We start from the raw sequence: 17,276 nt of genomic DNA, 5'->3' as shown, positions 1-17,276 counted from the left end.
CACAAGCGGTTAAAACACCTTTATCCCTAATATGGTTTGATGCTCACGAAAATAAAAAAATTATAATTTCAATAATTATTTTACTATACGCACAATACAAGCACTAAATATTGAGCTATTAAATAAAATTAAAATTTCGCGATAATTAATAGTTTTTTCATAACCATTTTATTGCATTCTACATCTTATTAAACAGAAAAAATATCGTAATTAACATTGGATTGAAGTCGAATCTATCTTTTCTATTCATTACTTTCTCTCTTGTTTTGGAGTTTCCACCCTCAAATTTGGCCCGGTATAGAATAGGCCAGAGCATAACAGCAGCCCGGTGAGAAAGTTTCGATCGTTCTTCTGTCTCCATAAGGCTTTCTGAGCGTATATATTCATTGAGTGTAACCGTTTGTCGACTGTTTGTTGGATAGAAAGGGACCTGCTCCATTACTCTCATCCTGACTGCGTTTGCTATGGCACCAGTGTTTATTCAGTACAATCTTCGATCATCTGACCTTTTGACTATATTAATATAACCTAGTGTTTCGTTAAAAATATTACTTCCTATTACATGTCACAAATGGCAGGCAGGATAAAGATAAACAAAAACAGCTGTCTATGCCGTAAATGTGTCAGTTGATCGATCGTGTACACTTTTTTAGTTTGGCCTTCTTAGTAGCCCTCGGACATACGTATTTGTAACAAATTGTAGGTCAAGACCTCTTGTAATTCTCTTATAATTTCTCAGTTAAAATTTGTTGAGCTTTTATTAAAAGTAGACGACGTACGCCAACTTCCAGTGTTAAGACAGCATCTCAATGGTTGTGACTATGAGCCTTCTGAACCGAGAAGGGTAGTGTATTGTCTGAGGATTAAAGTCTCGAGTTCGCAATTGAAAGAATCACGAATGATATCGTTCGTCCATTTCAGACATATTAAAAAACGAGGTAAGTATCAAGGTTGAACCCACTTATTGTAGACCAGGACGTCTCGACAAGAGCAGCGAATCAAACGAAAGGCACAATAGTAAGAAGTTTATCGATAGGGGAAAATTTTCAATATTTACAATCGATTAAGAATTTTTCACTGATAAGAAGTATAAGAAAAAGTTCGTGGCATGTTCTCACTAAAATATACAGATGCTCTTCTTATACTCTCATCAACTTCGTCAAATTTTCAACGTGATCTCTTCCGCACGTGACTATTATTTATGTGACAGTATTTCTAGCTAATAACCAACTTCTTCCAGACTCTACTAATTGTACCTTGTATCGTTGCAGTACCGATTCCCAATTGAAAATTCGATTAAATCATCTTTTCACTGTGAACTCAGGTGGCATCGTAATATCATTCTTTTTTTTGCGATTATTCAACATTGTTGAATGTAGTAGCGATGTCGAAAGATGGAATGTGCCAGTCGCTCTTCATTTTCTAAAGCTTTTTATTAGAAAGAACTGCGAGTCCAAGAGTGAAATTACCAGAAATGGAAGGGAGGACCCTTTTGGGCTGTTAGTTTTTTTAAAGTGTCTTCACTCGAAACATCACGAATTGTTTTCCAAACGTACGTAGCGCTATCGTTTTAATCAACTTTATATTGACCCAAAAAAGCCTTAAAAATAGATCGATTACTTGTCAAAAATGTAACTAGTTTATAGTGATCATTGATCCTTATATGTAAAAAGATTGGCGAACAAAATTTATATGAAATCGTAATTTATATATAAAGAATATGCATATGCAAAAATATTTAAATATGTATTTTTTCAGTAAAGCCGCACGTCATATATTACTATCTTCCTCAGCCTTGAATTTTTGCTGCCATTACAGCAAAACATATTGAGCTTTCTCAAGTAAAAGAGAAAAAAAGATAAATAAATATATGGTACATAAAAAATAAGAAAGATACAAAATTTATTTAAACCTTGATTTTAGTTAATAAGTTTTTTTTTTTGAAATGCATAAACATACTCATGCAATTGATTACGTATTAATGTAATCAAAAAAATTGAAAAAAATTTCATCTTCCCTTAAATAATTTTAATTAATTTTTAGTCACATGACTGCCAGCGTATGTTCACTATGCACACCAGAAAACACATTTAATTTTATTAACGATAATACAGCATAATATATCGTTTGAATTTAAAGGGCAGAAATTTTATATACCACTGCCAGTAACACTCAGCCTTATAATGTAACAATGCTTGAAAGTTCGTAACACCTGTCGATATATGTATATATGTACAAACGCAAAATAACAAACAAAGCCTTAGCTGAGCAATAAGGTGAACTTCAAAATGGTTTGGGGAAAGCAATGCAAAGTATTTTTATTAAGATTGTTAACGGTTTATTCTAGAGATAATAACGAGAATATATTTTCGATTCATAGGTTGAAGAAAAAACACTTTTTAAAGATTAATGCAATTAATTGATATGAATCCTAAGTTTTATGCAATTTTATAGTTTATTTTCTGAATTTTAAAAATATTAGTAACAACACATTGAAATATTTGCATATAAAGCAAGTAAAAACACTGTAGAAAGCACGGCTGCACATTAAATATCCTACACCACCCTACAGTTGTTCATATAGTGACTTTTCAATAATAGGCATTGTATGTGAAGTGCCCGAAAAAGTGACCCGATGCGAACCATTTTCGGAAGCGTTCATTTCGGAGCCAAGACACATCAAAATATCTCAAAAATTGCGGCCTGCAGGTTGAACAAAAGAAAACAACACAATTAGACTGACATAAAATCGTGATTTTGAATTTCCAGACATCCGTCTGGATGTTGCATACGCATCCGCACAACCTTAATATATCTTTGCGCTCTAAATGTGGTAGGGTATAGAAAGTAAAGCGTGAATATGAAGTTTAACAACGATAATCTATATATTTGTAAGAGGGTTATGTAAGGCTTTTTTCATGCATGCAGAATAATTAAGCGGAAGGTTAACTTGTTCTTGAATATTAAAATATGAAATGAATTCTTCAAAAAATGTTGGATAACAAAGTTGTCGAGTTGTTCTTTATTTTCAAACGTTGATTGTAATAATCATAGGAAATTTTTTGTTTTTTCTGCAATTACTAATAAAGCATTTGTTTTAAATATTATATGGTTTACCTTATTATTAAACTCGTTTATTACTTGTAATAATGTTTGTTGTCAAAGACAGAAAGAGCGAATAAACGTATAAGTGGCCGTTTAACTATAAAATTAAATCCCAAAGAAAAATTCGTAGCTACAAAAATATCTATAGAACTGGTTTTTAAACAAACACATATTATGAAAACAATAAAGTAAAACACACAAGTACGTACATAAATGTTGGCATTTATTTATTTATTTTTCACTTTTTTTTTATTGAATGCCAATTACAGAAAAGGAAAACGTACTGCCTTGAATGACGATTTCAAGCAAATCTCATAAAACTACAAATACTTGCATTTTCATTATATGCAATACATTATGCAGTAACGATAAATTGTATTTTGATGTTTATAAGCGCTCACAGGCAATTTAACAAAAGTTTTTTAATTCTGTAATCAATACTTGAAAACAAGGCGAAAATTTGTTGCATTACTACTAAATCACAACAGGTTACTGCACCCGGTACCTATACTTGTGTGTTATGATATTAACAGAGACGCCATTTAAAAAAACAAGTAAGAAAGCTCAATTCGGTCAGGACCGAATCTTTTATAATCATCATAGTTATCTTAAAAAAAAGACAAAAGATTTAAAAGAACAAAATTGTCATGCTCTATAATGTGGAGTGGGTGGCCGTTGACTTCTTCTATTTACAAAATAAAATTTCTTGTCGTATAGGCACGCGAACGTTGTAGGCGTGTCGTTTAAGAAGCTTAGATCAACTCCATATTCTTTTGCAAATTTGTAGGCAACATCTTCATTTTCGTTAAGCGGAAAATGTGTACTACAAATAGTACAAAGTTACGCAGACAGATAGACAAACGATTCCAAATTTAAAACTGTCCAAGAATTTGTACACTTTGTGGGGTTTTTAAAGGTTGTTGCTGCGCGTTATATAAAAAAAAAAAACAATTAAAGTTTGATACACTATAATATTGGGTAGGCGTGGGTAACTTTTTCCATTTTTGTTCACGAATGCTACAGCGGCGCCCATAGAATATGCGTTGAAATTTTTGTACATTTATTTGCTGCAGTTTATGAGTAATGAGCAAAAAAACAATTTTTTCATTCCTTTTAAAAAAGAGAGGTGTTCTCTGTTTACGTGATGCTATGTCCTTATCGATATGAAATCGATAGCTTCATTTTTACGGTCAGGAGAATGTTTACAATAGACATTACGCAGACGGGCAGAAAGACAGACGTTCAGACGGACATCCTTAAATCGATTCAGAATTAGATGCTGATCAAGCACATATATACTTTCTGGGGTCTCTGATGCTTTCTTCTGGGTGTTGCAAACGTTTTGATAAAATCAATATACCCCTCATCCTTCGGTGATGGGTATGAAAATATTCATTACAAATATATTGCAACAAGCAACAAAAAAAAAATATATGCATATATTTAAAAAAAAAAAAAAAACTTATAACATGGGGACTTTAATATTATGTATGTAAACATGCTTCTGAATGGTGAAAACATGAAATGCAAAAATGTTGAGCCACATCTTGCTAAGCATGCATGTAATGATTTCAACAAACTGGTTTTAGATAATAAGCATTTAGAAGAGGAACTGTTTTTTTTTTTTATAACTTTAAAATCAGCTTAATGCACGCACATATACTTTGCGCACACATTTATACAACGAAATAATTTATTATAGTACTTTTTCTTCTCTCCGATTTTTAATTTCTTTATTTAATTGCTGTGGTTTATGCTGCAATTTGTGTGGGTTTGTATGCGTGACTTTCTTACGGTTGAATTGCATTTCATTTATTAAAGTAATACAACCATCGGGAAACGGAGTGAGCAAGAGTAAAAGGAGAATTAATTTTTGTGTGCTGTAGCTATGGGTTCAAAGCAAAACATTTCACTTTAAATAATTCGATTAATTCGTTCAAGCTGTAAAATATGCCGGCAATCCAAGATTTGCGTATATTATAATTTCATCTGTTCATTTGCGACATTTGCAGGAATACGCATAGGCTCTCATGTATTATTATTATTATTATTATTATAAATTTAGCCAGAGAATAAATTCTAAGACTAAAGTCTTAAAGCACTAGCATCTAGGGCTATCGGCTCTTTTATTAAAAAACTCTACCGCACTTGAGGTTTGAACCCACGACTATTGAGTTGCTAGTCGAGACTCTTGCCTACTCGGCCACTCAGGCGGATAGGCTCTCATGTAACTCTCAAACACTTGCCTATGTCCGAAATTGCGAATTCATTTCCACTTGCAAGTAGTTTTATATGGAAAATAGAGCGACTAGGTTCTTAATTAGACATTCATATCCAATATTGTCATAGATATTGCGTACAGAATCGAAATTCTATCTCAAATTATCTCTTGCAAAATAAAACTAAAAGTGGAACAGGAAGTGCACTCAAAAAGCCGAAGAGTGCAAAGTTTTGATGTTTTTTGTAATGTGGAAACAAAAAGTCGATGAGCTGTAGAATATTTCGGATTCGCTTCAAAACGAATATATTATTATTATCTTACTTATTGCGATTCTGTTTCGTTGGCTTAGCCCGTTGTTGTTACTCTCAGTAAAATGCTGGGGGTTTTTAAACTTTGCTTGACCATGGTTGTAATAAAGAAAAAAAAAGTTAGTATATCTTTTTTTTTAGTGTTTTTTGTACTTTGGATATATTGTGTTCAGCTTGTTATTGAGCATATTTAATAGTGTACTTAATAGTACAACAGCGTACATGTATTCTATATACATAAGTTTCATACGATTTTTTCGCTTTTGTTTCTTGACCTTTTATTTTCTCATTGATAATTGATGCAGCTTAAACTAATGTTTGCTAGAATAACTCTTGCTTTTCTTTTTGCGTTTTGTTTTTTTCAGCAAAAACTAATGTCAAGTTTCTTGTAATATATAAAATATAAAAACTTCTTCATTTATTCTCCCAAAGTCAGTTCAATGCCGGCTTGTTGTTATCGCCCTCATAAAACCGTTTAACCTGGCCAAACGAATTTACAAAAGAATTCAATATAGCGCAATAACCGAAGGACCCGCCAGTTTTGACTTTTGCCCGACTTTTTTTGCTTTTGATTCACCTTTTGCAAAACATTTGCTCGATTGGACCATAAACTCATTTCTGTATATTTAAAAAACACGTGCAAATCAACAGCAATTGAATGTATTGATGCAAAATTTTACAAGGACACCAAAGACGTTACTACCAACCCATACAAAAAAATAATTTCATGAATTCTCAGTACCCGCGATGTTTATATGAAAGATTCATCGTTTATTTTCCTCGCAGCTTTATATGTTCTTGCCAATTGCGATGATATATACGTCTGATAGTTTTTTGTTACAACGGCTACGTCTTTTAACGTTTTCTAAAACATTAAGTCTAACTTAACATCCTGTGGCTAACTATATACGTTTAGTTTATCGGCATCCCACAGGCGGCTAATTTTTTAACATATATTAACAAAATTTAGCACACCCACGTATGTTGGCTTAAGTTTTTTTTTTTGTTTTGACCAGTCATTCAAGAATTTCCCCTATACGTGTTAGAGCGGGGTGGTTACGAAAGACGAAATATGAGTCGCAGTAGCGTGTCGTGGCATATGTGGGCGCTTCCGGAGCAATTGATTAAGAACATTGAGAAAGCCGAGTCGTCCTGTGAAGGGACACTGAGTGGTCGACAAATCTCCTTCATCTCGTAGAGATAATTCTCGTCGCAAATTTTGGGCACTCTCTCATCACCGACGAGTATTTGAGCTCTACGTGCTCGGAGGCTTCCAGGTAGGATCTGGCGGCTCTCAATTACGTGTGTGAATTATGCTTTAATTTTAGTGGGATATTCGCGATGTAAGGCTCATGAAAGCAAACTTTTTTATGAGAGCATCTTATGACGAAAATAGGTAAAGAATAAGAAATTCAATGATCAGCTAACTTTACTAAATATGGATCATATTGAGTTCAGTTTTGAGCCCATTCCCATACAAGCGTTTCTGTAAAAAGCCTATGTTGAGATGAAAACAAGTTATTACATGATTATTGATATTGTTACGGAAATCCCAAATAATGTTCATTCCAGCTAAGTAATAAAGTCCTTAAAAAGGGAAAAACCAAATGTACATTCGCAGCGCGTCATGCAGCTGCCGGCCGAGGAAAACGAGTACCAGAAAAGCAGATTAACGAATTAAAAATGAATTTATAAAATGAGGTACTAGTAATATGATGGTAAAATTGTATATAAATAGAATACTTGTGGAATGGAGAGTGAGTAGAAAAAGAGTATTTAAGTTGAGCAGTTAAAAGTATTGCGCAAAATAAATTGTAAATAATCCTACATGTAAAGAAATATAATTGTAAATAAAAGAATTTTGAAGTGTATTTCTCTTCAACAAAATATCTGCAATCCAGTGATATGGACTGTATCTTAGAAAAAGAGAACTTTATAACAACTTGTGTCAGAAGTGAGATCCTGGAAACCAAGAGAAATGGTGAAATTAGAAGAACTCAAAGTGGAGCAGCTCAAACAGGAGCTGGGAAAAAGAAACCTTCGTACAATCGGTAGCAAAGCTGAATTAAAACAAAGACGTGTCGAACATCTAGAAAAAGACGGAAAGGAGCTGCCCATACTTGAATACGAACATACTATCGAGGGAAGGAAGCAAACCGACAACTTGGGAGGAACAAGAAATACAGGTACTGCAGGGGAAAAACACAGCGAAGAAAAAGGCGAAGATGGTGCAAGTATATTGAACGTTATACAGTTTTCACAACAAATACAACAACAAATGCAACAACAGACGCAATAGATAATGTGCTTATTTGATGGCAGCACCAACTTAAGCGAATTCAAGCTACAGTTTGGTGTTGTTCCAACAAAAATTATGTGGGATGATGACGAGAAAGCAGTCGCGTTAATAACGTCCTTGAGAGGAGCAGCTGCGGATATTATGGATGCATTGGAAAGGAAATATGGTAGCAAACTTGTGAAGGAGGTAAGCCACCTAGTGTTGTCTTCGCGCTGCCAGAAGCTGAACGAAAGGATCCAAGATTATGCCACCGAAATGGAACACCAATCTCGCATATATCGGTGTGTTCAACGACATGCTGAAAAGATTGAAAATCGACACCTTTGTTAAAGGGCTTCGTGACGCGGAGCTTAAAAAGCTGTATGGACGTCACTTAAAACGACGTTTACGGAAACGCTTGACTTCACGCGTACACAAGAAGCAGCTAGTGTGCTATGGACGTCCAGCCTGAAGGTGAGATGGACGAAAAGTACTAGCGAGAATTATATCTCGTATGTGGTTTGCGCGGCGGTTCGACAAGCCCTGCGCGAAAATAAGTGAATATCGTCGTCAAAAATATGCAAGTGTTATGTCTGCCAAAAACCTGGCCATTGTGCACGGCAATGCCGTTCAAAGCACAAAAGAACATACTTCGTATCACCCACACCGAATATTAGTGAAGGTGCCAGCGAAATATCCAACGAACAGGCGTTAAACTCAAAAGAGTCAGCATAGCGGGGCAACGGCTGACTCAGATATTTAGTAGCCCTAGGATCGCTATTACTCAATCAAAGAGAAATAACAGCAGCCTAACAGTCGATGGGGAGATCCAGGACTGTAACTCCATCATCACGCTGAACACTGGTGCCTCTCATTCAATTATCAACAGTACAATAGCCAAAGAAAAGTCCGAGCCGTTAGTTGGAGCACGGTTTCGAACGGCAACAAGTGATGAAGCTGCTATTAAAGGTAAAATTATGAGAAACATTTCGATTAGCGATGTTTCGATGAAGCATGAATTTCTGGTAGCAGATATAATGGACGAGGAAATATTGGGGATGGATTTTATGGCAAAACATGGCTTCGTACTGGATATGAAAAGGCAAGTGTTACAATACGCTAATGTGACTTTGCCGTCGACTGTGGGATACGACAGACAAGCCGAAGTATCACAAGTTGCAATACAACAACAACAGAAGAACCCTCCAAGCTCCGAAGCAATAGTGTGGGCCGCAGCTACCGGGGAGCTAAGGGTAAACAAAACATGGGTTGTCGAGCCGAGTAAAGAATGTCCGAAAAAGAACATCATCATTAGAAAAGCGGTTGTCTTACCGGTCAACAATTTATTACCAGTACAGCTATTAAACCCAACCAGCGTTATAACAAAAATTCACAAAGGGGACATTATAGTGCAATGCACTAGCATGCAATGGACTAGCAATCTGAATGAGCAGCAGAAGAAATATGCCAAAAAGTTTTTGCTGGGAAATTGGTCCATCTTTGCCAGCGGTGCAGATTCAAATGGCCGTACTAGTGCAGCGAAGCATATAATCAACACTGCAGGAGCTGATCCGATTCGGCAACGGCCTAAAAGAATTCCACTGGCAAAAAGAGGAGAAGTGGCGGACTTAATCAATGACATGCAAGAGCGAAAAGTTATCGAACCATCGAATAGCCCTTGGTGTTCGCCAGCAGTTTTTGTTAAAAAAAAGATGGGTCTACCAGATTTTGTTTGGATTACAGGAAGTTGAACGAAGTGACCAAGAAAGATAGCTATCCTTTGCCTAGGATCCACGACACCTTAGACACTTTGTCAGGTTCGCAATGGTTGACAACCTTAGATTTGAAGTCTGGGTACTGGCAGATGGATGTCGCTGAACATGACAAAGAACGGACCGCATTTGCCTGGCGACGGCTTATATCAGTTTACCGTCATGCCGTTTGGATTAAGCAATGTGCCTGCCACATTTGAGCGCCTAATGGACTGCGTGCGAAAAGGGCTGCACTGGAAGACATGCCTGGAATAGTTGGATGACATTATTTTCATGGGTAAAGATTTCAAGCAACACCTAAAAAATCTAGCAAATGTTTTTCACCGATTACAGGGGCCAGGTTTAAAATTGAATATCGAAAAATGTATGTTCTTTGGGAAGGAAGTGACATATCTTAGGCATAACGTCTCCACGACTGGAATTCATACGGATGAAGACAAAATCAGAGCAGTAAAAGAAAGACCACGACCAAATAATTTGCATGAAGTTTGAAGTTTCCTAGGACTTTGTACATACTACCGCAGGTTTGCCACGGTTGTTAGTGGGCTGCATAACCTTACGAAGAAAAATCAGCCCTTCATATGGGGGGAGCCTCAAGAGCACGCGTTCACGCAGATGAAAGATCTGTTATGCGCAGCACCAATTTTAGCTTATCCAGTACCAGGACAAAAATTTATACTGGATACCGATTCAAGCGCAGAAGGTTTGGGCAGTGTGTTCTCCTAGCAAATTGATAGTAACGAAAAGGTAATAGCTTATTACAGCAAGTGCCTATCCAAATCGGAGAGGAATTATTGTGTTACGCGACGGGAACTGCTGGCAATAACGCAATCTGTCAAGCATTTCTACAAATATCTGCATGGGTAACAATTCCATCTAAGGACAAATCATGCTGCTCTACGATGGTTACGCAACTTTAAAGAACCAGAAGGACAATTGGCCAGGCGAATCGAAAAATTGCAAACGTAGCAACTGTCGATTTCCCATCGCAGCGACAAATCGCATGGCAATGCAGATGCTATATCCAAACACTGCGTAAGGAACGAGGATAAAGAAGGTGTCGCCATCTGTTGGACTATTGTGGAGCCCAATGGAAGCTTTTCGAAGGAAGACATACGCAGAGCCCAAATGGCCGATGATGATTTAAACGGAATATTAAAGGCGTTAGAAAAAGGGGAGCTTCCCACCTGGGAATAGATTTCAAGAGAAAGTCCGATTACGAAGACGTATTGGGCTCAGTGGCAAAGTGTCATCGTTGAAAATGGATGTTTGTGGCGCATATGACATAGTGAGGGTGAGTCATGGACAAAGAAATTACTGGTGGTCCCACCAGCGAGAAGTCGGGATATTGTAAGGGAATACCACAACGGACCAAGCGGAGGGTATCTTGGCATCACAAAAACCGTGGAGATGATTAGGGAAAATTTCTATTGGGTAGACATCAACGATTCCGTAACTGCATGGATTCGCGATCAGTGCAGCAAAACGAAAAGTCCGAAAAATAAGTCCCAAGAGCGCTTGCAGCATTATAACGTGGGTGCACCATTCGAAAGGATCGCAATGACTATTGGTGGAACAATTCCAGCCAGCAATGTAGGAAATAAATATTATCTGGTTGTCATCGATTATTTCAGTAAATGGTCAGAAGTATATCCCATAGCTAACCAAGAAGCAAAGGCTATAGCCAAATTATTCATCAATAGAAAGGTTTAATCGAACGCTCCAGGAACATCTGCGAAAAGTGATCGACAACAGTCAGCAGGACTGGGATGAGCACATACCAATCTTTTTAATGGCATACAGGTCAGCAGTGCACAGTGTTCGGGCCTAATCTGAGGCTACCCGCAGACTTGAAATTCGGGACACCCCCTAAAGTTCAAAGGACCGAGACCGAATATGTTGCTAGATTGAGGGTGATATTGGATAACATGCACCGACAAGTTCGAAATAGAACGCAAATCGTAAGTGACAGCATGAAAGCAAGATACGATCTGAAGGCTAACACTGATGGATTTACGGAAGGGAATTTGGTGTTGTTGTACAATCCTTTAAGTAAAAAAGGTATGTCACCAAAACTGCGATGTAACTGGGGGTATCCGTACAAAATCATCACAAGGATAAATGACGTAGTCTATCGAATACGAAAACATCCTGGAGGCAGAACTAAATTCAAAGTGATACACCTGGCCCTACTGACCACCTATCGAAATAACCTAGTTCGGGACAAACAAGATTAAGTGGAAGGTAGTGTTACGGAAATCCCAAATCCTGTTCATTCCAACTAAGTAATAAAGTCCTTAAAAAGGGAAAAACCAAATGCATCCGCAGCGCGTCATGCAGCTGCCGGCCGAGGAAAACGATTTCAAAATGAAACTATAAAAGTAGGTAGTACATGATTGTAAAAATGTATATAAATGGAATATTTGTGGAAGGGAGAGTGAGTAGAAAAAGAGTATTTAAGTTGGGCAGTTAAGAGTATTGCGAAAAATATATTGTAAATAACCCTACATTTAAGGAAATATAATTGTAAATAAAAGAACTTTGAAGTGTAGTTCTCTTGAACAAAATATCCACAATCCAGTGGTACGGACTGTATCCTAGAAAAGCGAATTTTATAACAATATATTATCAACAATAATTATCACATGAACTCTTCTATTAGGCAAAGCGGTATTTAATGGTGGACCATGTGTCACTATAGTAACTTTACTTGTTTTAAAAAAGAAGCACAATAGAGAATAGGGAAATCGAGTTTTTATTATAAAGTTCTTATGTGCGTTTAAATTAAAACAAATCAGTACAACATTTAATAAAATACAGACATAAGCTTTTGTATAGGAAATATATAATTTTAAATCACTGAATATTTGTAAAAAAATATATTTGATGCATAACAAGCATAAATGTAACTGACTTTGCTATAACTAATTATACAAATATTGCTTGTGTGTGTGTATGTGTGTGTGTGTGTGAGTATACGCATGCATAGGGCCATTGCTTTTACATTACATATAAATTGTGTGGCCTTAGAGCTTGTTTTAAGGCAAACATTCTCTTATACATTACTAGATGTAAAAATGTGTTGTACAACGTATGAATGCATGTACATACGTATGCTGACGCGCACACACGTTATGTATAATTTGAAAACTTTAACCAAATTATATATGTATGTACATATAGGCTAACATAAACATTAATAACTCGCAAAAGGAAAAGTTTCACATGCAAACAGAATTGAAAATTTTATCACAAGCACCAGCATTAGTAACATCACTCCTATTAACATCATCATCATCATCATCATCATTATTATCATTATTATTATTATTATTGTTATCATTATCGTAGTGACAACATCATTCGAACTTGGGGTAGTGACCAGGAATACAGTGGAATAGCATACAACAAGCAGTACACCGTTATGATTGGTAATGCTTTGTATTTTGTAACAGTTCAAGGTTTTAAGTTTTGCAGATGTTGGTTTTCGAAAACGTACGTACGCTGACTATACACGTGTACAACATGCATTTATTTTATATTCAATTGTTACAAAACTGTGCAACTACCATTCCTGTCAATCCGAGAGAAAACAACGTTTTTGTGTTACCCATAAACTTTTGCAATAGCAATCCATAATTAAATGCGAATGTTAAGGAAAGAGGTAACGAAAGCAAAATCAAAAACAATGACTGCTAAAGCAAATAAATATGCACGGCTATGGGACCTGAATAGCTAGTGAATGAAAAATTGTCAAATATAACGAAATCGACCAAAACAATAAAAAATGGGAAAACAAATTCTAATAAAAAGGAAAAAAACCTAACAGAAACAGAAAAAATGTAGAACTTTTCCAAATAATTCATTTATCTTAAAAATAGAAAAACAAAGATGCAATCTGTACAAATATATATATGTATATATATATAAATATATATATTCATTTTTGGTCAATAACATATTTATTATACGCAAAGTTAAATGACAGGATTATGTTCACTTTGTCACTGTAATCGTAATAAAAATAAATAATCATCTCGTAGAGTGTTAGCGTCGAATTTTAAATGTTCGTTGAAGTTTTTCGTTCACAGTTTGCTTTAAAATAAAAGCTGGAGATTTTAGTTTTAGTATTCGAAAAAAAAACTCTTAATTACGCTTTTAGACGTGACAACAATAAAAGTAAACGAGAAAAACGTTAGAGAGTCTTTCGTTAAGATTGTCCTTTACCGAATCAAGTATTCAATAACTCGATCTATGTCTGTGTAATCATTGGATCGCTTTTATTTAAACCACATAAAGGAAATATCCGACTCTCGTCATTTTTTTGCAAAAACGGTCCTCGACAACCAAACGATTAATTTCTGTAAACGTATTCTAATTTTTAAGCAACTAAATGTAAGTTATCTTTGCTCCCCCAGACCTCTTTGGAAACCCAGACTATGTTGAAACCTGTTCTATTCAATAATTAAATTGCAAACTTTAATAGATTGTATCTCAAAAGAAAGATATGATGGTTAACCATATTACATTTCATTAGAGCTGCATGATAGTTTTGTAAAGCATAAGGATTTTCTTAATTAATCCTATCGTACTAAACTAACTAGACCAGTATAACTAATAGTCAAATGGTTTGTTAATATGTACATACTTTCTATTAGTATAGAAAACAACCCGCAATTATGTGTTAAAAATATTATCATCACAATAGCCGCGAGTCTTAACTATTATCATATTCTTGATCGTCGTGAGTAATCTTATGAATCCTTTGAGATCATTGTTAAGTAACGCATGAAAATTAAAAAAAAAAAAGAAGAACAAAACACTATACTGGTCGACGGCCAACCATTAAGTGCTACATGTAGTCACATAATGACTTTTCAAAATGAGATATTATAGGGGAAACGATAGAAAAAGTGATCCGATCGGAACCATTTTTAATAGGGTCTGCGCTTGAACCAAAACACGCTAACACTCCAAATTCCATCAAAATGCGTTGAAAATTGCAACCTGTAATTTGGACAAAAGAAAACAAGATGGACACACGGACGGATAAACTTAAATCCATTTACAAAATACATCTGAATCGATCGGTATAATGAAAGGAGAGGAGAAAACAAATGATCTGAAACTCGCATATAAGGTTAATTCTTAAGACCATTATCCTTTAACTAACAATAAGGTTTTATAACAAACAATTGTTAGGACATCAACTGCACAAAAGCAACAAAATTGATGGTAATCGTTGGAGCATAACATTAACAGTTAGATTTTTGATTTGACAGGCACCATTAATTACAAAAAAAATTGTGCATTACGCTATTCTACCATAAAAGGAGGAAACAATAGCGCACATATATGTACACATAAACACTCATGTAGACCAAATTGAAATTTTGTATATAGCTTTCATGGCTTTTGATATACAAGTCGCAGAGACATATTTAATTTATCTGTCTTTTTTTGTAATATAAAAATAGGAGAAGAAGAACGAGATATTTACATATTTAGACTTCATTGGTTTTTTGATTCCTCTATTTGTGTTGTTAAGAAACGCATAAATGCTTTCTATTAAGGTTACAATTGGACCCTAAATGTAAGGAAGAATTTGACCTAAACCAATTAATAGTAAATATCTAAAGTAAAGATATATATAAAAATATTTTTATTAGTTCTTTTGTCCTTTCACTTTAGCTTTATTAAACACCAGTGACATAAATACTCTAAATAAAGTGTTAAATTTTTTAAAAGGAGTCGAAGAGTGAATCGAAAGTCAGACTAGAGTGTCGAGTAACCAAAGTTGAATCGCAATATTCGAACGAGAATAAAAGCGTTGTAAACATAAGTTCCTGTCAATACTTTGTAAATAGATCTCCTAATTTAGCAAATAAAACCTACACTATCCGAAAAATCATAATTAAGCGGTGCGAACTTAACTTCAAAAAGAGGTAGAATAAATAACGTAGAGTCACAATAAGACGATTCACGTTGCAATATTTTAGCTTATATGTTTTCTTAACATAAGGCTCATCTTATGTCCACCTCTACGTACTCTTATATATGAAACCCTCTGCAATGAAAACTGAGCCGAAAACTTGAAGATCTATATATATATATATATATATTGTTATGAAATTCGCTTTTGTAAGATACAGTTCGTATCACCGGATCGTGGATATTTTGATCAAGAGAAATACACTTCAATGTTCTTTGATTTGCAATTATATTCCTTAACAGCAGGATTATTTATTTACAATTATGTTACTTAAAAATGCAGGATTATTCACAATTTATTTTGGCCGTACTCTCAACTTCTATATTCTTGCCGGACTAACTCTCCCTTCCACAAATATTCTGTTTATATACATTTTTACAAGCATGTTACTATACCTAAATTTATGGTTTTATTTCTAATTCCAGCCAGCTTTTCCGCTAATCGTTTTCATCGGCCTGCAGCTGCATAAGGCGTCTTCGAATGGTCATTTGGTTTTTCCTTCTTTAGGAAATTTATTATTGGGGTAAATTACTTAGCTGAAATTAACTGGATTTGAGATTTTCGTAACAATATGTTTGGTCCAGATCATTCAAGAAAATAGGATTTGTAGACCTATTCTTGTAGACACACCATTTAAGGCGATCAAAAAGGGGGAAAAAAACCTTAAAGAAAACCTTTTGTAAGTCCGCTTACCGCTGTTTGAGCATTACAAGATTTTCAATAAAGCTAAATTATAATATATGCGTTAGACAGTATCCATCAACAAAGAACAAGTCAGCGTAGCTAGCGTGTAGAAACAATGTTAATATAAATGAAAGTCTGCCGAAGATTGTTTTAAAGAATTAGTAAAATACGCGTGCGAAGATGACATAGTCAGCATTTCTGGAAATGAGAGGAAAAGCGAACATTTTACGGAAATTGGGGATCAGTTTATACGAAATGGTTTTCATTTTGATAGAAATTCAAAGATAAGAGGTAAAGTATTTGCTGCAATGTGTGAAACAGGAAAAAGCAAACAAGGTCAAGTGAATTTGAAAAGAATTAATTTAAACATCGCAGATACTTGGCTTGTATGGCTCAGAAGTAAAAAATCAATTTTCGTAATAAATAAGACTATAATTAATTAATAAATACAACCTAGAAATGCATAGAAAAAACTAAAAACTCCTCCCATTCACTTATCCACGTTACTATGGCTTTAAGACACTCTAGTGTTAAGCTAGATTTTATGTTGGTCGTTCTTTTAAAATACCTGCAAAAGTAACATCCGCTCAATCGATAAAGCATTTCTATGAGCTCATATTTATTCGATAGAGATCATTAAACATTAAAATTCATTCAAAGATTGCAGAGATGGCATTCAAAAGTGACAAATGAAAAGTTTAGCTTATTTTTCCTATACTGTAAACCAAGATTATAAAAAATTTTAGTTTTAATTAATTTTTTTTCTTCTAATTTATTAAAGTGACCTATGAGATAAACTTCAATGGATACCTAAAAATTTGATTTTAGCTCAAGCATTGATTTCTTGACTTTCCGCCCTTAAAAACGTTTCACGAAATACTTATATTCATATTCACTTTATATGTGACCGAGATTA

At 34.9% G+C, this 17,276-nt stretch overlaps 1 protein-coding gene across 2 annotated transcripts in view; it reads right to left on the bottom strand.

Moving 5' to 3' along the window:
* LOC119641681 (serine-rich adhesin for platelets) overlaps positions 1-17,276 on the bottom strand; it is a 234,193-nt gene that overhangs the window by 175,963 nt on the left and 40,954 nt on the right. The window lies entirely within an intron of this gene.

This window comes from Glossina fuscipes, unplaced genomic scaffold, assembly GCF_014805625.2.
Source record: "Glossina fuscipes isolate IAEA_lab_2018 unplaced genomic scaffold, Yale_Gfus_2 173, whole genome shotgun sequence".
In the NCBI taxonomy this organism is placed as follows: Eukaryota; Metazoa; Arthropoda; class Insecta; order Diptera; family Glossinidae; genus Glossina; species Glossina fuscipes.
Note: the sequence above shows the minus strand (reverse complement) of the source record. Positions and strands in the feature narration are given on the sequence as shown.